The sequence below is a fragment of the Hylobates moloch genome, unplaced genomic scaffold, assembly GCF_009828535.3.
Source record: "Hylobates moloch isolate HMO894 unplaced genomic scaffold, HMol_V3 SCAFFOLD_11, whole genome shotgun sequence".
Lineage (NCBI taxonomy): Eukaryota > Metazoa > Chordata > Mammalia > Primates > Hylobatidae > Hylobates > Hylobates moloch.
In genome coordinates this window covers 82,213,880-82,240,595 of record NW_026652286.1, presented here as the reverse complement: position 1 = coordinate 82,240,595, position 26,716 = coordinate 82,213,880, and the positions used below count along the sequence as shown (strand labels likewise).

The 26,716-nt window shown below is 36.4% G+C and overlaps 1 pseudogene; it reads left to right on the top strand.

Annotated features, from left to right (window-relative positions):
- Positions 1-1,492: 1,492 nt before the first annotated feature.
- LOC116476199 (T-complex protein 1 subunit zeta-like) overlaps positions 1,493-26,716 on the top strand; it is a 156,860-nt pseudogene continuing 131,636 nt past the window's right edge.

The window sequence follows — 26,716 nt, the reverse complement described above, 5'->3', positions numbered from 1 at the left end:
CTCAGCCTCCTGAGTAGCTGGGATTTCAGGCGCATGCCACCACACCCGGCTAATTTTTGTATTTTTAGTAGAGATGGGGTTTTACCATGTTGGTCAGGCTGGTCTCGAACTCCTGACCTCGTGATCCACCCGCCTCAGCCTCCCAAAGTGCTGGGATTACAGACATGAGCCACAGTGCCCAGCCAAGTTTTTTGTTTTAATTTCTTCTCAGTTCATTTAATGAAAGTCTAGCTCATTTGTCTCTAAACACTTTTTTAAGAGCTGAAGTTTTGCTAAGTCACTCAATCTGAGTTGGAAATTTGGACAACTTTTTTTAAGCTATGAATAAATTTGCAACTTCTAATAGTTCTTGAAATGTGTATTTTCTCCTTCACCCTTAAGTTAATGTAACACTTTGTATCTTTTAAAGTACTTTTTTGTATATTATTTCACATGCTTTTTGTAATAATTCTGCCAGGCAGCTAAATCAGGTCACATTATCTGCATTTTACAAACAGAAACCTGAGTTTCAGAGGGATTAACTGGCCTACCCAAAGTCACACAACCGTTTAGTCACAGAGTTAGAATTACTAGATCTTCTGTTTATTAATTCAGTGTTTTTTTAAATGCACTATCTTCCCTTTCCTTACATCAATTTTGTTAGGGGAAATATGCAATAGCATTTCTTCTCAACTCCGCCAGAAGAGCCTATAATTTTGTTCGCATATGTTTTAGGAGATCAAAGCTAAATTCTAATCATGTTAATGCCTAGTATGCCACAGGCATTGGGGGATGGTTACCAACATTATTTTAAATCTTTATAGTAACACTGTGTTTTACAGAGGAGAGGGCTTACAGATGTTAATTTACTTGCCAAAGCCACATATCTGGTAACTTTCTGCTTTCCTTGGTTCTCCCTCAGGCTACATGGCTGTATTGGTAAAACCACCTACTTTAGCATATTCCCTGGAACACACATGACCAAAGATCCTATCAAATTACCTCTATTTTCCAACAACATTATCATTGCTCTCATTGTCAAGACATTTATCTAATGTTTATACCTAGCAAACACCATGGTAGACACTCAGAACACAAGAAATATATGTATATGTTTGCCCTCCAGAAGTTTGTCACCCAATAAAGGGATATGTTGCATATATAACAGCATAGGTATCAAGTGATAAAACAACAGAGGTTTGCTGTCCTCAAGCATGAAATGAATGTTTTAGACTCTAGGCTGTAAGTACGATCAGATTCAGAATAGGAAGAGAATCAATGTGGGCCAAGATAATAGAATCTCTCAGAAATAAGACTTAACAAAAAGCAATTCAGATAAGTGGAGAGGAAAGAGAATTCTGCATAGGAGCAATTCTAAAAAGAGTTATGAAGTCAGAAATGTTCGTGAAATATGTGTCAGTCTGTTCTTGCGTTGCTATAAAAATACCTGAGATGGAGTAATTTACAAAGAAAAGAATTTTAATTGGCTCCTAGTTCTTCAGGCTGTACAAGCATGGATGCAGCATCTGCTCCTAGTGAGGGCCTCAGGAATCTTCCAAGCATGGTGGAAAGCAAAGTGGGAGCAAGCATGTCATATGGCAAGGTAGAGAGTAAGAGAGAGAGAAGGGGGAGGTCCCAGACTCTTTTAAACAACCAGATCTCTGGTGAGCTGAGTGAGAACTCACTTATCACTAAGGAAATGGTGCTAAACTATTCAAGAGGGTTCTGCCCTCATGATCTAATCACCTACAACCAGGCCACACCTCCAGCACTGGGAATTACCTTTCAACATGAGATTTGGAGGGGACAAACATCCAAATAATATCAGCGTATTCGGGGAGCAATTCTGTCTTCTTATTTGTGATAATTTGCTAGAAATTTGAAGTAAGGTATGTTCAGTGGATCCTAGGATAATTTTTTTGTTTTATCAGTTAAGGTTATATTTGGCTGCAAATAACAGAAATCCCAATTTATAGTGGCATAAGCAAAGCAGGGATTGTTTTTTCTTAAATAACAAAATATATAACCATTAGAAGGTGGTTGCTGGTGCTATTTCAGCTGCTCAATAATGCCATCATTTTGCATATTGCTTTCATTTTTTATGCAACAGCATCGTGGTCACATGAAGGCTGCTGCTATTCAAGATATCAGTTCTTATTTGAGGCAGGGAAAAGGTGGTGGAAGAGATGACATCAGCAACATCTGTCCTTTTTTTTCTGGGAAAGGCAAATGTTTCCCAGAAACCACATCCAGATAGGTCTCACTGATCAGAATCAGGTTACATAGGCCTCTCTAGCTAGAAGAGAGGCTGTGAAAATGAAATTAGATTGTCATACTTGATTTAGATCCTGTAAGCACATTCATGTCCCAACTAAAATTAGAATTTTGATAGTAAGGAAAAAGAGGGAATGAATATTAAGTAGGCAAATAACTGTGTCTGTGGCAATTATAGTCTCTTCAGTTGCCTATAAAAGAAATGCACTCAGATTCCCTCAGTTAATGGGGGTTTATTGCAAAAAATCATGGAGAAATAGAAAGTCCGAGTAATCATCTAAGCAGAGCCTCACTAGATCTGAGGAGCTGGGATGTTACTTAGAGGTAGCATCACATCTTGGCATGGCAGCAGCTCTAGTGACACTGGGTAACTTTCTTCCTCCCAGCAGTAGGTGATTGTGGCTTCCTGTTCATGAACTTCATTCATCTGTATATTTCCTATGACTTCTCTTCTTTACTACTGTGATACTTTCTGTCTTGAGCGAGCTATCAGGTAAATACAATGTGCTCAGTTAAATTTTAATTGCAGGTAAATGGAAAATACCTTTTTCTACAGATATGACCCCTGCAAATTAGCAACATACACTAGAAAATGATTCATTATTTATGTGAAATTCTAATTTAATTGGGAGTCCTATTTTTTATTTGCTAAATCTGACCATCCTAAAGCTTACTGATTAGGCTAACCATCAGTGAAGAGTGTACCTGCTGATAGACCTCTAATACCAAACCACCTGAGAGACCACTGGCAAGCCCACAGATAGCAGCCTCTGGCTTAGAAATCCATCCCTGATCCAATGAACTGAGATCACTGTGACAAGGTCACAAGGGCAATGTATGGAAGCATATACTTAAGGAATTCCCTGTATCACCACTCCATTTAAGGAGGTATGTGGAAATAGCATTCCCCGAGTGCTAGGACTGGTTTAACAAAAATACTTGTATCTATCCTATGTTGTTGCCTTCACATAGTGGGTGCAGGTTTACCTCTATCTCTTTCATATATCTCTGTCCCAGTCAAAGATTCCATAGCATCTTATTTTCTAGGCCCCAAATCAGTTTATATTCCATAGGCATTTTGATGTCCACAAGGGGTAGATATGCACAGAATAAAACGTTTCTTTTGCATCATGCTCATAATTCCCTATAATTTCTTCTCATTTATTGGAATTTTGTCTTTTGTTAAGTTTTATCTCCTTTTAGGAGATTCTATGAATGTCTACTATATTCCATGTCTAAAGAATAGGTGGTAGGTGCTGAATTGGGCAAGTGGAAGATTAAGACATGATCATTACACTCAAACAATCCTGAAATCTAGCCTGACTGCTTTCAGTTTTACAATGTAATATTTGCATCTAATCCTGCCTTTCTCCCTGATTTCTTTTGTTGATCTAGAAGTATGGATTTCTAAACTCCTGATTCTTTGTTTTCAAGAATATCTATGGTAAGAAGGCAGCATCTTTAAGAATTCCTTTTTTTTTTTTAACAGAACATTAATAAAGGAATGCTTTTGTCAAGAAGGCAATTAAGAAACCTTTTCTTAATTGCCTTCTTGACAAAAGCATTCCTTTATTCATGTTCTTTTTTGCTGCTCACTTCCCTGTATCCACTCTCTTTTGGCTCTAGGACTGCTGATACCAGTAATACTTCTACACCAAAAGCAAAGGTTATGCACTGCTCCTAGCTCATACAGAATTATAATTTATAGCATAAAAGAATAATGGTGAGATATACAATAGAGGTCATCTCATTTAATCTACCCACTGCAGAAGTCCTCTCTTCAGCCTCTTAGATATAAGATTGTTAAGTCTCTCTGTCAGCACCATATGATATAACCTGTTCCACTTTTAAAATATCATTGAATTACAATAAATCATTTCCAGTGGTGGGCTGACATCTGCTTCTTTCTAACAGCCATCAGAATAGCCTTCCCTATGTAAGCCTTTCTTACCTTTAAGATGCTCACCAAGTTCCTTGATCATCTAAACTTCCACACTTTCTTTGGCTTTTCTTTGTCATAATGTCCAAAATCCTACCTATCCTGGTTAACTTCTTACCCTGGTTAACTTCTTCATGATGCCCTTCAGCTTATTCATTCCCATTGTACAACATGAGGTTTAAAACAAATATTCTGCCATAGGAATGTTGCTATCCATCTCTTACAATTGGTTCTGATGAGGAAATTAATGAGTCTCTTTTTCCCTATCTGGGAGCATGATATAGAGGAGGGAAAATGGCTCTGGAACTACTCTAATCTGTGTTTGTATTTAAACTCTGCTATTTGTTTTAAATCTTGAAACCATGCATAAGTTTTTTTTGCCACTTATAACTTCAGTTTCCTTTTCTGTTAAATGGAAGTAATAATACCTATCTCCTATGGGGATAAAGAAAAGTATGTAAAGTGCCTTGAAAAACACTAAGTTGGGGCTCTGTAAAGAATTCTTCTTTCTTTCATTTTCACTCAGGAGCACAGAATAAAATGGCACGTTCATGGAATATCAAGAAAAAATTCCTTTTTTAAAGCTTTTCCTTTATTTCTGATCTGCATGGGAACATTCATGATCAGTGCCTCTCTACTTATTCATCTGATTTTCAGACCCTTAAAAGGCAGGTTTAGGGGTCTAATGGTCACCTCTAATTTGTCATTCCAACTTCCTATTTATGGCCACTAATGCAAAGTGCCCTATTTGGCTTTGAATGCAGATATTCTTCAGTCCTTCAGAAAATAATGCTGTTTCTCTTCTTCATAGCTCAGTTCTCAACTTCTTCAAAAAGAATTAGTCTCAATGAGCATTAACTACAAGGAAGAAGGATAATCATCATTTTCCCTGTCACTTAAATAAACAGTGTATGATACTGCCACACAAATTGATCATTACAGGTAGTAGAAGTAGCATACCAGTAACTAGATAATAATGAGAAGACAATATTAGCTTTTCAAATGACTGTGAGAGCTCACCCAGGTTATTTTTTTAAAGGAGATGAGATGTAAGTATTCTAGCTGTTGTTTTACACATTTGTGTTGAACCCAATTCATTTTTAAGCTAAGTCCATTTCTTACTGCATTTTTTCAGTGGATCAGTCTCATTTTTTTCCAGAGATAACATAGCTTTAAACAGTTGTACATTATGCAAAAGAAAACTATTATTCTGTGCATGCCCTACACATTGTGTGGAGTATGGTAAAAATCATCCCAGAGACTGTTAAATAAATAGTATCTGAAACGTTTCTAAAGTCCCTAGTGATGAAATTTGCAAGCTCTGTTTTGTTATCAGTGAAATTTATTTATTTGCTCTCCACCATCTCTCCCTCTGGGAAACAATGTAGAGCTCCCGTTTCAATTCAGAACAGATTCTGCTTTCACTATGCCAAAGTGGAAAGAGTTTGAGGGCTGTGGTGGCCACATGGTGGCTCTGGGATCTGTGCCAAAGCTATGCCTGTCATGAGGCTCTGACAAAAACCATGTCCATTTGGGATTCAGGAAACAGGAGCAAGAAGACGCATTTGCTCTCAAGCTGTTCCTAAGTGACATCAGAACAGCTAGTCAGTCCAATAAAAAATGTAGCCCTGCTGCTTTCTTGGCAACAAGTCATCCAAGCCCCTGTCACATTAGAACTGGGCTTGGAAGATACTCAAAACTTGCATATGAACTACTGGGCACAGGAGGCTATTTTCTGGCTAAATATATGGTCTTAGTGAGTTGAATGCCTCAGTTATGATCAATTTAAAATTTTGTCCAGACTGCAAAACACTGCATGCATATTTTCTCTTGCCTCTTCTATCTTCTAGTTTTAAAGCAGTATGGATTACAGACAGAATTATGTCTGAATCTTGACTCTACTTTTGCCAGTCTCTAGCTGAGAGGCTGCAAGCAACTTCCTTAATCTGAGCATCATTTTCTCAATATGTAGCATAGGCATAATTATGCCTTTGTCATAGGTTTTTGTATATATTGGTGTGTGTCTGTAAGATATATATGTGCATGTGTGTGTGTATATATATGTTTTATAAAAACCTATGAGAAAGGTATATACACACACCACACACTATATCTATACCATCTACATCTATCTATATATGCACACACACACATATAAAAAAGGCCTAACAATTTGTTTAGCCCATTTTAGATACTCAGCAAATTTTAATTCCCTTCCCAGTCCTTTTCTCATATATCTATAAATTCACGAGTGAAGTATAGTGGGATTATGTCATACATACAGTTGATTTTCCAAAACTTAACTATATGTGCTCAGAAAAAAAATTGAGAGACTGAGAAAGAACAACACACACACATACACACACACAAGAGAGGAGAGAGAGAATTATTTGTCAGTTTTCATTTCCCTTCTCATAGTACAGGACACCACTATGCCTCACTGAAAGCACTTGATTTCACTAGCAGCAAGGGAATGGCCATGTTCTGACAATAAGATGTCTATAAAAGTCTCTAGGGAGGGCAGCCTTCATAGTCTCCCTGGGAGACTTTTCTTTAAGCTTACTTGCCCTTCCCCATTTTCCATCTAAGATGTGAACATGAGGCCTAAGTAGTCATCTTGCGACCAACAGGCCTCTAAGAATGTGGACAAAGGCCAATGTGCTAATGACAAGGGTGGTCAGATAAAGAGATAGAGATGGGTCTTTGGTGGCATAGTTGAGTCCCATAGCCAGCAGTAGAGTGCCTGTATATGCTCTTCTTATTACATAGATAAAATCAATCCCTATTTGCTTAACCCTTTGGAGTCTTTTTGTTTTGTGTTGCCTTTGTGGTTAGTTGCAGGCAAACACAATTCTAACAGATATAGCAAATGATTCCATCTGTCAGTCCTTCCGGTGATCATAGGCTCTGGAGTGAGCTGGGAGATATGGCTCTGTGTTTCATAGCACATGCATCTCACTGTGCTGCTGTGAATCTACTTTCTAAGTTTTCATGTTTTTCATACAGCTGGCCCAATACAAAGCCAGTGACTTCTTGGGTTGCTCATTTGAAGGCCAAGATCTGTTCTGATACTGGAGGAAACTCTTCCTTTGTTGAACTTAATGAAAGATAACATGTCAGACTTCAGCATGTTGCTTTCCCCAGGGACTTTTCATGGGTGCTTTTCTCCACTAGGATTTTGACATCATATTCTGACTCTAGACCTAATCTTTGGGTAGAGGTGACAACAGTGTGTCAAACTAGGGAGCTGAGATGGGATGGCAGTGGCCCAAGACAGAGGACAAAGCTGAGGGGTGTGTGTGTGTGTGTATGCGCGCGTGCGCATGTGCATTTCTTTGGAACCATCACCTTTAGAAGTATGTAATTCCAAATTACTAAATTAAACTACATTTTTATTATAAGAGAAAATTAAAAAGAAGTTTTTTTATGGAGTCTTGCTCTGTTGTTCAGGCTGGAGTGCAGTGGTACAATCTTGGTTCACTGCAACCTCCACCTCCAAGGTTCAGACAATTCTCCCGCCTCAGCCTCCTGAGCAGCTGCGATTACAGGCATGCACCACTATGTCCGGCTAATTTTTGTATTTTTATTATAGACAGTGTATCATCATGTTGGCCAGGCTGGTCTCGAACTGCTGACCTCAAATGGTCTGCCCACCTTGGCCTCCCAAAGTGCTGGGATTACAGGTGTGAGCCACCGTACCTGGACTAGCCATGTTCTTTTATATATCAACACAAGAAGTAAATAGTTTGGGGATGAAGCAATAATATGAAGATGTATGCTGAAATAAACAAAAATGTTACCAAAAATACCCACTGATGACGCAGAAGGCATTAGTATATAGTTCTTAGCTGTGTTATTTTCTACCTTCTCTGTTAAAAGAAGCCCTGATTAGGTTCCATGTAACTGTATATTCTTCATGTTCAAAATGTTGGAAATCAGTCACTTCTCTAAACCTGAAATTTGTCGAAATTCTTTTAAAAAATCTTTTATTGAGGTTAATCCTCCTGTGTAATTACTACCTCTAGATCAACGTTTTACAGACAGCATGTTGTTAACCATTATTGATCATGAAACCAATTCAGGTTGTTATGATTCTCATTTAAGAATTAAATGAAATACACCATCACATGTAATAAGGGTATTATCTTGTGATGTTTGTTTTGATTCTATACATGCATGTCGTGTTCACTGGGTCAGAATATAAAGTGTATTCTCTCAGGATAAATTTTGAAAGCCGCTATTCCAGGGGGATCAGCATGCACCCAGTTGGGAAGCGACCTCTAGAGGTGGTGCTGAGGCTGAGCAAGAGCATCATTCGGAGCTGTCCAACTGCTGGATTAAAGACGATGTTGCAGAGAAGCAATATCCCAGAAGGACACCACTAGAGCATCTAGTAGCTGACCCTACAGAGAGCAGTTGTGATTGCCATTCTGGAAGTTACTACCGATTGGAACGCTGTAGCTAAAGTAGGAGACTAAAATCCTTATCTTTGGCCTCATCCCTGTTAGTCATCTGAGAATAAGTTATGAGTGAGAGAGACAGGGATCAGACCCTTAATCTGTTTATTATCTGAGAAACTTGTTATTCTTATCCAGTTACACATCACAGAGAGAATCACTAATTGTACAGGGAATTTGATTCATTTGGAGCCTCAATACTCAACACTTTTAATGTTTCATCATAGTATATTTATCCAAAAATCTAAGCTAAAATTATAAAGTAATTTAAAGGTGGAATAAAATAATCGAGACAAACAGACTCACAACTCTGACAACAAAATGGATTCCTAACATCAGTTGTTGGTATCTAGGTTTCATGGTTTACTCCAAAACTACTATAATCTTTTAAAAACAAGCTACAAAATTAAATTATCTATAATGCTAACTTAGAATTAAGTGCATAGGAAAGGTAAACCAGTTAAAGTGATCCTAAGCAATGCCTCAGTACTCAACTTTCCATCCAAAAAATAATCCGGGACTGTGCTGCCACATATGAGCCACCCAATAAGGGGTGAATGAGTATAGTGCTTTATCATATGTAGGATAAAACTCTTTTCAACTCCAAATTTATAAATTCTAATTGAGAATTGTAGGCAACACGATCGTTTCATGATATTGTTTAACTTTTAAAAAATCATGGAAGTATAGTTTTAGACTAAACCATGACGCTTAAATACTAAGACTTGATATCTGGATTCCATTTTGTTATTTAATAAGGCCGTGATTCCTGCTCAAATTTACCCCCAATATTTTATTTTACCTTTTCAAGTGGTTTCATAAATTTAGTCTGAATATGTTAAATTATTTTTGATAAGTATGCTATGATGTATTATAAAATGTATTTGGATTAGAACGAGAAGCTTCTTTTTTCCCCCCTTTGAATACCTTTTTATTTTTTAGTGACTTTGGGAAAGTCACTAAAAAACCACTTATCTGTAGTTTAGTTTCCTCATCTGAAAAGTAATGGTTGTAAGATTTATTTTTTATTTCTGAGGCTTTTACATCTGGCTCAAAAATATTCATTAATTTGAGAGACAAATCATATTTTCACAGTTAATGATAAATCAAGACAAAGCAGAAATTTTATAGCCAACCATAGATCATTTTTTTTTTAATTTGGGTGAACTATTTATATTTTAAACATACAATTTGATGAGTTTTGATAAAGATGTACAATAGTGTAATCAGCACCTCAATCCAGACAAAGAATATCTTCCTAATTTACGGAATTTTTCCTCCTGGTCGTTTTAGTCAACTCCCACAGCCCACACAACATCACACCACAGTTCTGATTGCTACTACCATTAATTAGCTTTGCATATTCATGGACTTAATATAAATAGAATCATTGAGAATGCAATATTTTGTATAAATTTTTTTCACACAAAATAACCTTTTGAAATTGGCCTATGTTATTATGTATATTACGAATTTGGCCAGGCGTGGTGGCTCACGCCTGTAATCCCAGCACTTTGGGAGGCTGAGGTAGGTGGATCACCTGAGGTCAGGAGTTCAAGACCAGCCTGGCCAACATGCTGAAACTCCATCTCTACAAACATTAGCCAGGCATGATGGCGCGTGCCTGTAATCTCAGCTACTCGAGAGGCTGAGGCAGGAGAATTGCTTGAACCCGGGAGGCAGAGGTTGCAGTAAGCCGAGATCGCGCCATTGCACTCCAGCATAGGCTATAGAACAGGACTCCATCTCCAAGAATATATATATATATATGTGTGTGTGTATACATATATATGTGTGTGTATATATATATATGTGTATATATGTGTGTATATATATATGTGTATATATGTGTGTGTATGTGTGTGTGTATATATATGTGTGTGTGTCTATATGTGTGTATATATATGTGTGTATATATATGTGTGTGTATATATATGTGTATATATATACACATATATATAAAATAAAAAGTAATTCATATGCTTGTTGTTTTAATTTTAGCCATTATGTGTTTTGTGATAGCTCATTGTGGTTTTAATTGGAATTTCCCTGATGACTAATGACACTGAACACCTTTTAATTGCTTATTTTCCATTAATATATCTTCTTTACTGATATATTTGTCTAGATCTTTTACCCATTTTTATTCAATTGTTTACATTTTATTATTAATATACAGAAGTTCTTTATACATTCAAGTTACAAATTAATAAGCATATACTTTTCTTTGAATATAATCCTTGCTTTCTATTTTTAAACGGTGTTCCTTAAGAGCAGAAGGTTTAAAATTTGATGAGGTACAATTAATCAGTTTTTCCTTTTAAGATTATTGCCTTTTGTGTTTTCTCTAAGAAATCTTTGCCCCTAAGCTTTCTTTCAGAACCATGTAGTTTTATGGCTAGCCATATGCAGAAGACTAAAACTGGACCCGTTTTTTTTTGTACCATATAAATAACTAATTCAAGATGGATTAATGACAAAAGTAAAACCCAAAACTATAAAAGCCCTGGAAGACAACCTAAGCAATACCATTTCAGGACATAGGCATGGGCAAAGATTTCATAATGAAGATGCTGAAAGCAATTGCAATAAAAGCAAAAGAAACTATCAACAAAGTGAACAGACAACCTACAGAATGGGAGAAAATTTTCACAAACTGTGCATCTGACCAAGGTCTAATATCCAGCATTTATAAGGAACTTGAATAAATTTACAAGAAAAAATCCCATAAAAAAGTAGGCAAAGTCACGAATAGATGCTTTTCATAAGAAGACATACATGTGGCCAACAATTACATGATGAAAAGCTCAACTTCACTGATTAACAGAGAAATGCAAATGAAAACCACAATGAGATACCATCTTACATCAGTCAGAATGGCTATTATTAAAAAGTGGAAAAAAAAAACAGATGCTGGTGAGGTTGTGGCGAAGAGAGCACTTATACGCTGTTGGTGGGAGTGTAAGTTAGTTCGATAATTGTGAAAAGCAGTATGGCAATTCCTCAAAGAGCTAAAAGCAAAGCTACCATTCAACTCAGCAGTCCCATTACTGGGCATATACTCAGAGGAATATAAATCATTATGCCATAAAGACACATGCATGCAAATGTTCGTTGCAGCTCTATTCACAATAGTAAAGACACGGAATCAACCTAAATGCCCATCAGTGACAGAATGGATAAAGAAAATGTACATACACACAGTGGAATACTATGCAGCCATAAAAAGAATGAGATTATGTATTTTGTGGGAACATGGATGGAGCTGGAGGCTATTATCCTTAGCAAGCTAATGCAGGAACAGAAAACCAAATACTACATGTTCTCACTTATAAATGGGAGCTAAATAATAACTTAAGAACACAAAGAAGGAAACAACAGACACTGGGATCTACTTGCAGAGGGTGGAAGGAGGGAGAGGAGCAGGAAAGATAACTATTAGGTACCAGGCCTAATACTTGGGTGATGAAATAATATGCACAACAAACCCCTGGGGACATGTGTTTACCTACGTAACAAATGGTGACATGTACCCCAAACCTAAAACAACCCCCAAAAACAAATATGTTCTGGTAAAATCAAAATTCATGTTCACAAAATTAGTGTGAATCTAATAAAAGAATTTTTTTTTGGCATAAGTATGGACTATCTTCTGGATTTTTTTTTACAAGAGTCAGGAAGACAGAAAAACTAGTAGAAGCTGAAAGAAAATTCATTGGATATAGAGTTTAAAAATAATAGAACTGAAAAAGTTTGTAGTGATTCAGATAAAGGATTTGTTATTATTTATCAAAATGGAATTGACCTCTTTTGCTTAGGTGCTCTTGAAAAAGAAGGCATAGTAGTTCTGCAGAGCTGAAAGAAATATAGAGAGGCTGACTCTTGACTTGTGATGGGGTGACTCTAATTCTTTCGATGACCTAAATCCTGACTGTGTAGGATATGCAGGACTTCTCTGTGAATATACATTGTGAGAGGAAAAATTCACCTTTATTGAGAAATATAACTATCCTAGCTCTGTCACATTATTGGTCAAATAACCAAATAAGTACACACACACTCAAATCAAAGATGCTGTAAGAGATGGCTTGAGGGCTGTCAAAAAAAAAGCTATTGATGATGGCTGTGAGTTCCACATGCTGGTGCAGTAGCAGTGGCAATGGCGGAAGTCCTGATTAGATATAAGTCCAGCGCCCAACTCAGAGTCCAAGCATTTGCTGATGTGTTGCTCTTTCTTCCCAAGGTTCTTGCTCAGAACTGTAGTTTTGACTTTCAAGAAACGTTAGTTTTAAAAATGGGAATTTTTCCCATATGAAAAAGGAAAGAACACTGGCACCTATTCAAATTCTGAAGCTATGAAATGATAATCACAGTATTTTTTAATTGCACTGAATTGAACACATATAAAGCAGGCCTTTTTTATCCAGTGAACAAGATGTTTTCTTTTGCTGCAGTGACATAAAATTATATATTAGGTAAGCATATGTTGTAAACCTTGTTATTAAATATTCATTGACAAACAAACAAAAGTAGACTGAGTTTTACTAGACATCAATTTGCTCTTATTCCGGCTCAATTCTTTATTAGATTGAGGGTATCAGACTCTGCCAGAGGAAAGATCAAATCATCCATATTAGAAGATAACATCATACTTCGATTCTATGGTTCTTTTATTCATAATGTTTGATATAAAGCAAAAAAAGTTAGTAAACATTCAAGAGTCAAAAAAATGTGATTGATAAGATACAGATATGCACCAAGGGACATCAGCAAGACAGCAGAATAGGGCTCTCCTGCACTCCTCCTGCCATAGAAACATCAATTCAAACAATTATCCATGCCCAAAAAACCTTCAAAAAGCTAAGGAAACAAGGTGAGAGAGTATAACACCCAGGTGTAGCAGAGACATTTTTTAAAAGACACATTGAAGAGGGTAGGAAGGACAGTTTTACCTTGCCCACATTGCTTCTCCTCCAACTTCGGGCAGCACAACATGGAGAGAGATACTCTTTGCATGGGGAAAGGAGAGGCAAGTGAGCACCAGAATTTGCTTTAGACCCCAAAACCCGAGTAAAAATCAACACTTAGCAGGCCCCTGTGGCTCCAAACTCTAGGCCAATATCTGCAGACTGAACTTCAGGTCTATCCTAGCAGTAGGCTAAATCCTGCAGCCCTAGGCTCCAAGACTGCATAGCAGACTTAGTCTCTGCCCCACTGCCAGGCTGACTCCAATGGCACAAGGCTCTAACTATCCACAGCACTAGGCTGGTCCGCACAGCCTCAGGCTTTAGGTCCACTCCAGCACCAAATATCAGGCCAGCACCAGTGAACCCAATGTCCAGGACAGCCCCTGGAAATGTAGGCTGTAGGCCCACCCAGCGCCAGATCAGCTGCTGTGACTCCAGACTCCAAGCTGATACTCAGGAGAGTCTTTAAGTTCACCGTGACCCAGACAGGATCCTGCAGGCCCAGGCTCCAGGCCTCCCTGATGGATTGGGTCGCTGGGCCTACCCTACCACCAGGCTGACCTCAGTGGTCCCAGGATCTGGCCAGCCCCACTGTCAGGCAGGCCCAAGTGGCTTCTGCCCCTGTACCAGCACAGCTCTTGCGGAATCTGGCTCCAGGCCTGCCCCAAAGCCAGGCCGATCACTGGCCTCAGGCTCTGAGCTGCCCCCAGAAACAAACTGGCTCCCAAGGACCAAGGCTGCAGGTACCTAACTCAGTACCTGTGGACCTTGCCTCCAGATTGCCCCTGCAGATACAGAATTTGGGTTCACCCATTGCCACATCAACTCCTGTGGACCAGGCTCCAGACCTTCCCAGTGCCAGGCTTGTCTCTATGTCTTTACCCTCCAAACCAGTCCTTACACCCTTGTGTTCCAGCGGACTCATAGTTCAAGTAAGTCCCAGTAGACCCAAGCACTGGAAAAGCCCCACATATCCAGGTCCCAGGACTTTCCCTTTGTGCCCAGGTTCCAGGTCAGGCCCTGAGCCCCTAAGAACCAGGCCACCCTCAGGGACTTAGCCTCTTGGTCAGTACCTACACACCCAGCCTCTAGGCTGGCCCCAGTGGATGCAGGTTTCAGAACAATGCCTGTTGTCTCAGGGTCCAGGACAGCCCATCCAGGAACCAGGCCAATGTCTTCAATAATGGCTCCAGATTATCCCCCACAGATTTAGACTTTATGTTGGCCCAAGGCTCCAGGCTAGGCCCCATAGCTTCAGGCTCCAGAGGACCGAGAGTCAAGGCTCACCCCAGTAGACCTGAGTTCCAGGCCAGACCATGGACTGATGTTCATAAGAACACCTCTGAAGACTAAGGCTACAAGGAAGCCCCCATGGACTAAGGCTCTAGGTCCATCCCAGTGGAGTCAGGTGCCAAGCCCGCCACACACCTAGCCATCTCTTACAAACTCAGGCTCAAGGCCTATTCCAGCACTAGGTGCAGTGCTGTGGACCCAGGCTTCAGCCTGGCCTTTATGTATACAGGCTCCAAGACCTCCCTTATGGATCCAGGCTTCAGGTCTATCCCTGCATATCTAACCAACAGGTCCACCTGTGGATCCAGGATATAGTACTAACCCTGCAGACCCAAGCATCAGGCTCCTCCACCTGCCAACACAGGCACCAGTAGAGCCTGCCCAGGGATTCAAATAGCAAGCCCACACTTAGAACATGTCAAATAACCTGCCTGGAATCTCTAGACAAATTGACTTGGAAAGGGGTTTCTTAGACAAAGCCAGCCTGCAAAGTCTAGAATAAGTCTTGACTTCTTCAAATGCACAGACATCAATATAAGGCAATAAGAAACAAGAAAAACCAAAGAGATATAGCAACACCCAAAGGGTATAATAATCTCCCTGTAGCCAAACTGAAAAAAAAATTGAGATATGCAAACTATTGGACAAAGAATTCAAAATAATTGATTTAAGGAAGCTCAGTGAACTTCAGGAATATATAGAAAAGCAATTGAGGAAATCAGACAAACAATAAATTACCAAAATAAGAAATTTAGCAGAGAGATTGAAATAAAAACAAAAACAAATTCTGGAGCTGGAATATGCCATAAATGAAAAAATGCAATAGAGAGCATCAACAGTAGAATTGATCAAGGCGAAAAAAGAATCTGTGAACTCAGAGACAGATTATTTGAAAATATACTGTCAGAGGAGAAAAAATAATGAAAAACTAAAGAAAGCTCATGAGATTTATGGAACAGCATCAAAAGAGCAAACGTATGAGTAATAGAAGTTAGTGAAGGAGAAGGGAAAGGCAAAGGGATAGAAAGCTTATTTACAGAAATATTAGCAGTAAACTCTCCAAATCTGGGAAAATATTTATAGAAGTACAGGGAGGTTAGAGGTCTCCAACTGAATTCAATTTAAACTATACTACACCAAGACACATTATAAACAAAGTGTTACAGAAACAATTGATGTATAAGGGAGTTCTTATAAGGCTAGCAGCAGATTTCTCAGCAGAGACCTTACAGGCCATGAGAGAGTGGGATGACATATTCAAGGTGGTGAAGTAAAACAACTGCCAAAGAATTATACTGTAGCCAGCAGAGTTGTTCTTTAGAAATAAAGGAGAGATAAAGATTCCTAGACAAAGGAAAACTGATGGAGTTCATTACCACCAGACCTGTCTTAAAATAAATGCTAAAGATAGTTCTTCAAGATGAAAGAGAAAAGGATGGTAATTAGTAACAAAAAACATACTATGATAGTAAGTACACAGTGAAATTTAGAATAATACTGTAATGGTTGCATGTAAATCACATATCTTTAGCACAAAGGTTAAAAGACAAAATTATCAAAAATTATTACTACAATATTGTTACAAAATATATGCAAAGATGTAAATTGTGGCATTAAAATTTAAAAGGCTGAGGATTTGAAGTAAAAGTGTTGTGGGGGATTTTTTTAAATCAAAATTAAGTTATCAGCTTAAAATAACCTATTATATCTAAGATGTTTTGCAAGTCACATGGTAACCACAAAACGTAAACCCATAATAGACATAAAAGATATAAACTAAGGAATCAAAGCATATTACTAGAAAAATATCATGTAATCACAAAAGAAGAGAGCAAGAGAGGAAAAGAACAAAGATTCTATAAAACAATTAGAAAATTATTAATGGCAGCAGTAAGTCCATACATATAATAATTCCCTTGAGTTTACACTCAATGGCTTAAATTCTTCATTCAAGGAACATAAAGTGGCTGGATGGATAAAAAAAGAAGATTCAACCAGAAGCTCCCTAAGAGAGGCTCATTTCACATGTAAGTACACGTATACACTGAAAATGAAGGCATAGAAAAAGATATTTCATGCAACTCGAAACCAAAAGAGAGCTGGAGAAGTTATGTCAGATAAAACAGACTTAGTCAAGAACTGTAAAACGACAAAGAAGATTATTATATAATAATGTGCCAATTTATCAAGAGGATATAAGTATTATAAATATATATGCACCCAACATCTGAACATCAAAACATATAAAACAAATATTAATACACCTGAAAGGAGAGAGAGATTGTAAGACAGTAATACTGGAAGATTTCTTCAATGCTCAACTTTCAGCAATGGACAGATCATCCAGACAGAAAGTCAATAAGGAAACATCAAACTTAAACTCACATTAGACCAAATGGTCCTAACAGGCATATATAGAATGGCCCATACAACAGCAGCAGAATATACATTCTTCTTAAGTCTACACAGAATATTCCCTAGGGTAGATTATAAGTTAGGCCACAAGTCTTAAGAAATTTAAGGAGATTGAAATCTTATCAAGTATCTTTTCTGACTACAAAAGTGTGAAACTAGAAATCAATAATAGGAGAAATTTCAGGAAATTCATGAATACATGGAAATTAAACAACCTGATCCTGAACAACTAATAGGTGAATGAAGAAAGTAAAACTATCATGAGACAAAAGTAAAAACACAACATACCAAAACTTACGGGATGCAGTAAAATCAGTTTTAAGAGGGAAAATTATAGCAATAAACACCTACCTCAAAAAAGAAAAAATGCAAATAAACAACATTACATCTCAAGGAAGTAGAAATACAAGAACAAACAAAGTCCAAGTTAGCAGTAAGAAAGACGTAATAAAGATAAAACCAGAAGTAAATCAAATAGAAATGAGTAAAAACAATAAAAAAGATCAATGAAATTAAGGGTTGTTTTTTTGAAAAGCTGAACAAAATTGACAAACCTTTGGCTATACTAAGGAAAAAGAGAGAACACTCAAATGAAATTAGAAATGAAATAGACATTACAACTGTTAGCACAGAAATACAAAGCATTATAAAAGACTACTGTGAACAATTTTATGCCAACAAATTAGATAACCTAGAAAAAATGAATAAATTTCTAGGTGCAATCTACCAAGACTAAATCATGAAGAAATAAAAAATCTCCACAGATCAATAACAAGGAGATTGAATCTGTAATTAAAAGTCTCCTATCAAAGAAGAACTCAGTACCTGATGGCTTCACTTCTGAAATCTACCAAATATTTTTAAAAACCCTAACACCAATCCTTTTCAAACTCTTCCAAAAAATAGAAGAAGCAAGAATACTTCCAAACTCATTTTAACAGGCTAACATGACCTAATACCAAAGACAGACAACACTACAAGAAAACAAAATTACAGGCCAATATCCCTGATGACATAGATGCAGAAATCCTCAATGGAACACTAGTAAACCAAATTCAACAGCACATTAAAAGAATCATTCACCATGATCAAGTGGGACTTACACCAGGGATGCAAGGATGATTCAACATGTGCAAATCTATAAATGTGATATACATTATTAACAGAATGAAGGACAAAAATTATATGATCACCTCAATTGATGCAGAAAATTCATTTGTCAAAATTCCTCCCTTCATGATAAAAATTCTCAACAAATTAGGTACAGAATGAATGTACCTCAATACAGTAAAAGACATATATGACAATCCTACAGCTAACACTATACTAAATGGTGAATAGTTGAAAGTATTTCCTTCAAAATCAGGGACAAGACAAGGATGTCCATTCTTAACACTTCTGTTTCACATAGTACTGGAAGTCTTATCCAGAGAAATTATTCAAGAGAAAGAAAAGAAGGCATTCAAATTGGAAAGGGATAACCTAAATTGTCCCTATTTGCAGATGACATGATTCTATACGTAAAAACCCGAAAGACTCCATTAAAACTTCTTAGAATAAAAGATTTCATTCAAGTTGCAGGATATAAATCAACATACAAAAAATAAGTAGCATTTCCATATGCTAGAAACAATCAAAAAAAGATACCAAGAAAAAATCTCATTTGCAATAGCTACAAAAAATACTTTGAAATAAATTTAACCAAAGAGATGAAAGATCTGTATACTGAAAACTGAAATACTGATGAAATAAATAGAAGACACAAATAAATGGAAAGATATCTCACATTTATGGAATGATGAGTTCATGTCCTTTGTAGGGACATGGATGAAACTGGAAACCATCATTCTCAGTAAACTATCGCAAGGACAAAAAACCAAACACCGCATGTTCTTACTCGTAGGTGGGAATTGAACAATGAGAGCACATGGACACAGGAAGCGGAACATCACACTGTTGTGGGGTGGGGGGAGGGGGGAGGGACAGCATTAGGAGATATACCTAATGCTAAATGACGAGTTAATGGGTGTAGCACACCAACATGGCACATGGACACATATGTAACAAACCTGCACATTGTGCACATGTACCCTAAAACTTAAAGTATAATAAAAAAGAAAATTAATTTTGTTAAAATGTTCATACTCCCTAAAGCAATCTAAAGATTCATTATAATCCCTATCAAAATCCAATGACATTTTTTGTTTTGTTTTCTTTCTTTTTGTCTTTTCTGAGATGGAGTCTCACTCTGTCACTTAGGCTAGAGTGCAGTGGTGCAATCTTTGCTCACTGCAACTTCCGTCTCCTTGGTTCAAGCAATTCTCCTACCTCAGCCCCCTGAGTAGCTGGGATTACAGGTGTGTGCCACCACACCCAGCTATTTTTTTTGTATTTTTAGTAGAGACAGGGTTTTGCCATGTTGGCCAGGCTGGTCTCAAACTGCTGGCTTCAGGTGATCCACCTGCCTTGGCCTTCCAAAGTGCTGGGATTACAAGTGTAAGCCACTGTGCCCAGCCTCAATGACATTTTTCAATGAAAGAAAAAAAATTTCAAAATTCATATAGAACCACAAAAAAGACCCTGAATAGCCCAACACAACTTGATCAAAAAAGCACAAAAGTGGACGTTAAACAACCTGATTGAAAATCTACTACAAAACTGTAGTAATCAAAACAGTGTGGTAGTGGCATAAAAACAGACATCTAGATCAGTGGACCAGAACAGAGAGCCCAGAAATAAATCCACACACTTACAGTAGATTGATTTTTACAAAGATGCCAAGAATGTACAATGGTGAAAGAACAATCTCGTCTATAAATGATGTTGGAACAACTGGATATTCATATGCATAAGAATGAAATTAGACCTGTATCTCACGTCATATAAAAACTCAAAGTAGATTAAAGACTTCAATGTACAACCTAAAACTAAAACTGCCAGAAAAAACATAAGTGCAAAGTTCCAGGACATTGGTCTGGGCAATGAATTTTTGGAAATGAAGCCCAAAACACATGCAGGAAAAACAAAAATAGAAAAATTATATCAAACTAAAAAGCTTCTGTATAGCAAAGAAACAATCAACTGAGCAAAGTGACAACCTACAGAATAGGAGAAAATATTTGCAAATCATACATCTGATAAAGAGTTAATATTCAAAATATACAGTAGACTCAAACAACTCAATAGTAAGAAAACAACCTGATTAATAAGCAAACGACCAGAAAAGCTATTTCTCTAAAGAAGACAGAGAAAAGGTCAACAGGCATATGAGAAAATGTTTAACATCACTAATCATCAGAGAAATGTCAATTAAAACCATGAAGACATATCACCTAACACCTGCTAGAACTATTATCAAAAAGAAAGAATAAGTGTTGGAGAGGATGTGGGGAAAAGGAAATCCTTGCATACCATTTGCAGGAATGTAAATTAGTACAGTCATTATGGAAAATCACATGGAAATTGCTCAAAAAAAGTAATGATGTAATTACCATAAGATTCAGCAATCTCACCTCTGAGTGTATCTCTGAAGGTAATGAAACCAGTATGTCTGCACTCTCACATTTGTTGCAGCATTATTTACAATAGCTAAGATATGGAATAATTGTAAGTGTCCATCAATGGAAGACTGAATAAAGAACGTGCGATGGGAATACTATTCTGCCTTAAAAAATGTAATACTGTCATTTACAACAATGTGGATGGAACTGGAGACATTATGCTAAATAAAACAAATCAAGCACAGAAAGATGAATATTGCATGATCTTATATGTGGAATATAAAAAAAAACTCAGAAGTAAAGATTACAATTTCAGTTAGGAAGAATAAGTTCAAGAGTTTTGTTGTACATCATGGTGACTATAGATAATGATAATATATTGTATTCTTGAAAATTGCAAAGAGATTTTAAGTATTCTTATTGCAGAGAAGTAAGTATGTGAAGTAATGTATATGTTCATCCGTTCAATTTAGCCATTCCACAATGTATATATATTTTAAAACAAATTGTACATAAGTATCTATAATTTTTGTCAAATCAAATGTTAAAATAGCCATCAAAAGAATATAAGTGTGTATACATATAATGTATATGTCATATTTGAAAAATACTGTCAAGAAAATAGAGAAAAAGAGAAAGGAAATAAATATGTGGATAATTAAACTGAGAATTGGATTCTTGAAAAAAGAATTTGACATTCTATCATTTAAAATTATGAAATAAAAAGTCATTGCCTAGGTTAAAATCCAGACTGGATATGGCCGAAGACAAGGTTAATCAATTTAAAGACAGACTAATAGAAAAATCCAAACTGTAGCACAGAGAGAACAAGAATGGAAGGAATAGAAGAGAACATGAGAGACATACAGGGCATAATCAAATAGTCTAAGTTTGTGTAACTGGAGTCCCAGAAAGAGAGAAAACAGAAATGGGAAAGAAAGAAAATTGGAAAAGACAGTGGGCAACGGTTTTCAACAAGCGATGAAAAACATTATTGCTGATTTATCAACAGAAATGACGGAAACCAAAGGCAATTGAAAGACATTGTCGAAGTGTTAAATAAAACAATACTGCCTATCTAGAATTCTGTAAACAGCAAAAATTACTTTTAGAATAAAGGGACACTAGAAGTATTTTTAGGAAAAAAGCCAAAATATTTTATCACCAGAAGACTTATTATTCAGAAACAAACAGATTCACCTATTTATTAGAAGTATTAAAATTATATTAATGATTATTAATATTATTAGACTAATGATTCTAGGTTGAACTTCAAAACTACTGGAAGAAATAGGTTAGTAATTATGAAAAATAATTAAATATACAAGTTAATATAAACAAATCCTAACTATAAGAAAAACTAGTATCTTCTGAGTTTACAACATATGTGGAAGTAAATGATGACAACAATAGCACAAAAACTATAAACAAGCAAATGGGGTTAATCTTTCCTTCACTGATTGAGATGTGGTAGAATTAAGAAGGCAGACTGCAGAAAGTCATTGATGCATTTTTAAAATTTCTGAGATAACCATTGAAGGAATTATACCTGAATGTATAATTAAAGTTGGTAGAGGAGAAATAATAAATAAGACATACAGTCAATCTGAGAAAGACAAAGACAAAAAAGAACACAGGATAAAAATTAAGAAATTCAAGAAAAAAGATACACTTAAATTCAAATATGTCAGTATTTATATGGAATTTAATAATGTATCAATTATTTGTTTAACAGAAAAAGAAATGTTACAATTAAAGACAAAGATTGGGAATTCTGTTTGCAGGTACTACATGCAGTAATAAAGATTATACTTAACCTCCAGGCATAAACAACATGAAACAATGGTTTTCAGATATTGATTAGGCGGTGCAGGACTGTGACTGAGAGAAAGAAAATGGATGAGTTTTATATTGTACTGGATTTCTGCCTTGAGGCAATTTCTGGACCATAACGTAGAGATGGGGAACATAAATGGAGGCTGATTTTAATTGGTTTGTTAATATGGTTTATGTTGGTTTTTGAAAGTTATACCAACCTTGCCTTTGTTTGTTTTGCTAATATAATTTATATTGGTTTTTGAATGTTATACCAACCTTACGTTCCTGGAATAAACTTCTCTTGATATGTGTGTGTATATATATATATATATATATATATACACACACACACACACACACACATATATATACACACATATATATACAGACGCACATACATATAATATATACATACACATATATACATATATGTTCCATATGTATGGAATAAACTAAAAGTTCTATTCTTAAAGAACTAAAAGCTAGTTCTATTTTTAAAGAACTATGTTTTTGTTGTATTTATCTGTCTTTATTGTGTGTGTGTGTGTTTTGTATTTCATTGATTTCCTATCTTTATTTTTCTATATATTCTAGTTCTAATTTGCTCTTATTTTTCTAGTTTCTTAAAATTTATGGTATACATTTTTAACTTATCAAAGTCTACCTGCAAGGGATACTATGCCATATTCATTACAGTATAAAAGCCTTACAGTAGTTACACTTCTAATTATCTCCTCCTAGCCTATGTGCTATTGATGTGACACATTTAATTGTTATACATGTTACAAACTGCAGACTATGTTTATTGTTATTACTTTTCATTTAAAGAGTAAATTATCTTTTAAAGAGACATAAACAAAAGGAAAAATGTATATTTTCCCTAGTTATTGTTATTTCTGGCGATCTCCATTGCTTTATACAGATTTGGTATCCTTTTTCTTCTGCCCAAAGGACTTCCTTTTACATTTCTTGTAGTACAATTCTGTTGGTGATTATTTCAACTGTTACATGTCTGAAAAGGTCCTTATTTCGCTTTTATTTTTGAAATATGTTTTTGCTGGTTATAAAATTCCTTTTCATCTTTCAATTTTTTTCAGTTCAATTTTTTTTCTCTTAACGCTTTAAAAATGTTGATTCACCATCTTCTTGCTTATATTGTTTCGCATGAGAAATGTACTGTCATCCTAATCTTTGTTCCTTAGTGCATAATGTCTTTTTCTCTAGTTGCTTTTAAGATTTTTTTCTTTGTAACCAGTTTTTAGCAATTTGATTTTGATATGCTTTGGTGGAGAGGTTTTTAAAAAACATGTTTCTTGTGCTTGGAATTTTTTGAGCATTTTGAATTTGTGAGTAACAGTTCTCAAAAAGTTTGGAAAAGTTTTAGCTGTTACTTCTCCACATTTTCTTTTCTGTCTCCTGCCTTTCTCCTCTCCTTTGGGGCTTTAATTATATATTAGGCCACTTGAAATTGTTTCACAGATCAAAGCATTGTTAGATTTCCAAAAATTCTTTTTTCTCTCGTTTTATTTTAGATAGTTTTTGTTATCATGTATCCAAGTTTGCTAGTCTTTGTTCTGCAATGTAGTTAAATCCGGTTTTATAATTTTCTCTTTTCTTAACTTTTCAAACATATGTGTTACAGTTATTCTGCAGATTTTAATGTCCTCATTTGTTAATTCTAACCTGTGTCAAGACTGTGTCAGTTTCAACTGACTAATTGTTCTCCTCATTAAGAACCGTATTTTCCTGCTTCTTTATGTACCTGGTAACTTTCTGTTGGATGCCAAACATTGTTAATTTTACCTTATTGGATGCTGAATATTTTTCCTTTTTATTTACTTTAAATTTTACTTTAAGTTCTGGGATACATGTGTTGAACGTGCTGGTTTGTTACATAGGTACACATGTACCATGGTGGTTTGCTGCACCTATCAACCCCTTATCTAGGTTTTAAGCTCTACATGCATTAGGTATTTGTCCTAACGCTCTCCCTCACCTTTCCCTCGATCCCCCTGACAGTCCCCGGTGTGTGATGTTCCCCTCCCTGTGTCCATGTCTTCTCATTGTTCAGCTGCCACTTGTGAGTGAGAACATGCAGTGTTTGGTTTTCTGTTACCATGTTAGTTTGCTGAGGATGATAGTTTCCAGCTTCATTCATGTCCCTGCAAAGGTCATTAACTCATTCTTTTTTATGGTTATTCCTATAAATATTCCTGAGCATTGTTCTGGAATGCAGTTAAGTTGCTGAAAACAATTTGAGCCTTTCAGATTATTTTTGCTTTTCAGATTATTAGACAGGATCAGAGCAGTGGTCAAACCGGGGCTAATTGTTTTCCACTCTTGAGGCAGACCTTCTGTGTGCTTTATATATACTTAGTATACTCCCTAGGAAGCATAGAGTTTTCCAATCTGACTGTGGTAATAAGCACTATTCCCAGCCCTGAGTGCACATTAGACCCGGTTATCTTTATTCCTTTCAGGTGGTTCTTTCCCCAGTCACCGGTTCTTCACATGCATGCACAAATAAGTGCTCTGCTGAATACTCAAAGGGGACCCTCTGCATATTGGTAGGGTTCTCTTTGTGTAGCTCTCTGATCTCCCCTACATTGCCCCATGAATTTTAACCAGTTTGGTCTACTTGAACTCTCAGCTTTATCTTCTCAACTCAGGGACTCTTCCAGGTTCCTCCTCATTCCCCATTCCTTTATTGTGCCACCTGAAAATTATCTCATTGCATTAACATAATGCATTTGTAGTCTCATCTCATTTGTTTCCCATCTCTCAAGGATACTGTACATTGTGTGATGTCTGGTATCTTGAAACTATTGTTTCATTTTTATTGTTTATATTTTTGGTTTATGTTTCTGTTCCTCCCATTGTGGCTAGGAATGAAAGTCTTCCCTTCATTAGATTTTCTATTCCCACAGTGCCTAGAGCAGTGCTAATTAAATGTCTGTTAAATGAAAAAGTTTATGATGATGGTATGTCTTTGTGTTTCTAATATTAACATCATGAGATATTTTATTAATTAGAGACAATTGGAACCAAAAATAGTATTCATTTGCAGAATAAAACCTAAGAGCTAAGATACGCTTCTACCAGTGCATATTGGTACAATATTCACACCTCATTAGGCAGAATTTCGTAGAAACTTGCGTACAGCATTTCTGCATGCAAAATGAAGAGAAAGACTTCTCTCCTCTGAGGAAAATTTTTACGGGAAAATGAGCTGCATTAGTCTTGCTTTTCCTCCCTGTTTCATGTTAATAGCAGTTATACATCTGGAACAAAAAGGAAGCAGAGCTTAATGAATTTTCCCAGGATCTAGCACATGAAAAATACCCAAGTTAGCAAAATGGGAATAGACTTTGCTCAATTACTGCACTGCATTCTTCACATATATGCAAGTCAGACTATAACAGGTACCACCATTTTTCTTGCTCTCTTTCTTTTCTCAGTCCCAGCAACCTTTTCTAACTTTGTAAGGGGAGTTACTTCCAATCTGTTAATATATAAAAGGTATGTGAGATTCTATGCGAGCTATATAGCCTGAATTAAAATTGTGGTCTAATCTTCTAATACATCTTTCTAGTCATAAGGGCATTAGATCAGTAGATATGGTAATTGTGACTAAACTCAACCTTACACAGAGAAGCCTCAGCAGGCTCTGTTATGAGCAGGCAGCAGATATGCAGCCATTTCCTTCATTGTGGTAATAATAGGTACAATGTTTACTTAACTAGAACCTATGGGGATTTTGGCCTCATATTGCTAAAGAAATAACTAGTGCTAATATTTGCAAAAAAAAGATTCCAAGTTTTACTTTTCTTTTTTACTGTGCTATATCTGTCCTCACACTTGGCGGGGGGAAGATATTTTATTGAAACCCTTTGGCTATAAGCAAAGAATAGACAATGCTGTTTTAGAATGTGTTGGGAGAGTGGCCTGTTACCTGCTCACAGCAGGGAGGAACAGCTGTTACCTATATTTTTAAGTAAAAATTCTGTGAGCTACTTAGCTTCAAAAGGTCTTGAGGTTCAACATCTCTGGAAGTCTTATGGTACCACAGCATGA